The 1,679-nt window shown below is 54.6% G+C and overlaps 1 protein-coding gene across 1 annotated transcript in view; it reads right to left on the bottom strand.

Moving 5' to 3' along the window:
* Window positions 1-1,679, bottom strand: part of C1R (complement component 1, r subcomponent) — a 13,038-nt gene that overhangs the window by 10,203 nt on the left and 1,156 nt on the right. The gene's annotated exons all lie outside the window — the stretch shown is intronic.

Here is a 1,679-nt window from a genome sequence, read left to right as displayed (position 1 = left end):
GGCTGGTCTCTGCAGCTACTGCACTGGGTGTGCCTCCCCAGGCCAGTGTCCAGTCCAGAGGTCATCGTGCTGCCCCCACCTCTCTCCCCAGCCTCCTCCCTGCCCCGTTGCATCACTCTGCTCCCCTTCCAGGAATTGGGCTGGCTTGGGACCAGTGAACTGAGGGAGGGGGTTTCTAATCATGGTCTCTGAAATGGCTCCCACATGCTCAGCAAGGCCTCTGGGAGAGACCACCTATGGAAGAGTGTCTCAGGCACAGAGGCTGACTGTCTAGGCCGAGGGAGGGACCACCCCCCCGCGACCCCCACCTTGCTGCTCCCTGTGAGCTGGAGGAGGAAGGCAGTGCGGACTCACCTCCTGGGTCTGAGCCTCCTTTCTCCTTGGGAGGAGAGATGGGGCATGCATTTGCGAGTGTGCACGTGTGGGCACACTGGAGGGATAAGGTGTATGGGGAGGGTCAGGGTGCTCCCAGCTCCCTGAGTAAGTCTGGGACAGGAGGCCCCCAGTGCCCAGGATCGTCCCCTCTGGTGTCTCCCTCCCTCCTTGGTCCCCACCAGGCTTACTCACATTTCTCAAGGCCTGTTGTTGGATCCCTGACTCTTGTGACAGCGTCTTCATGCAGTCTGGGTGCAGAGAGAGCAGGGTCACGCAGAGGAGGGAAGGGGGAGGGAGGGACTGTGGAGGGGGAAGGGGTGACCATTCCGGGAGGAAGGTTGTAGGGAATGAACTATTTGCATAAACAAAACCAAAAAAGAAAAAAAAAACAATTCTGTTTCGGTTTAGTTTTGGTTGTGAAATGCCTGATGGTGCTGCCACCTGCTGGCCTTCAGGGTAAGGGCTAGAGAAGGTTCTGCATTTTTAGGGACAGAAAGCCTTGGGTTGGAGGCCCAGATGTCCCTTTCTAAACCTGATGGGAATCCCGCCCCCCTTCCTCAGGGCCCTTTCTGGTGACTGCAGCTGAGTGTTCCGGGTTCCTACCCAAAGAGCAGTGGAAATTGCAGTTGAGGGGGTTTTGTGACCCTCTCTTCTCCTTTAACCCCAGTCCTTAGTTAGCCAGAAGCTCTGGTACAGGAATGACCAGGGTTCAGTGCCCAGGATAATGGGACAGGAGCAAGGATTAGAGACGGGAAGTGTAGGAGGGCACAGAGGAGAGAGAAGCTTGCTTGACCTGGGGTCCTGCCCTGCTTCCCTCAGCAATGACACTTAGAGGGAACTTACCTGAAGCTCTAGTAGTTAAAAATCCGTGTTTCCAATCCCTGGTCAGAGAACTAAGATCCCACATGCCATGTAGTGCAGCTAATAAAGAAATTTTAAAAAATGACAAGTAGTGACCCCAAAGCACCACTAGGGTCTGTTTTAAGACCCTCCCTGGACTTCCCTGGTAGTCCAGGGATTAAGACACCCAGCTTCCCAGGCAAGCAGCATGGTTTTGATCCCTGGTCAGGGTACTAAGATCCCCAAAAAAAAGAAAAAGGCCCTTCCTCCCCCCTCAATGGACTCAGGCATGCTAATGAGCTTGTCCCAGAAGGTAATGGCACCCCACTCCAGTACTCTTGCCTGGAAAATCCCATGGACAGAGGAGCCAGGTAGGCTGCAGTCCATGGGGGTCACTGAGGGTCGGACACGATTGAGCGACTTCACTTTCACTTTTCACTTTCATGCATTGGAGAAGGAAATGG

Source organism: Bison bison, unplaced genomic scaffold (genome assembly GCF_000754665.1).
Source record: "Bison bison bison isolate TAMUID 2011002044 unplaced genomic scaffold, Bison_UMD1.0 scf7180017864213, whole genome shotgun sequence".
Taxonomy (NCBI): domain Eukaryota; kingdom Metazoa; phylum Chordata; class Mammalia; order Artiodactyla; family Bovidae; genus Bison; species Bison bison.
The sequence above is the reverse complement of the archived record's forward strand: the minus strand, read 5'-3'. Positions and strand labels throughout refer to the sequence as shown.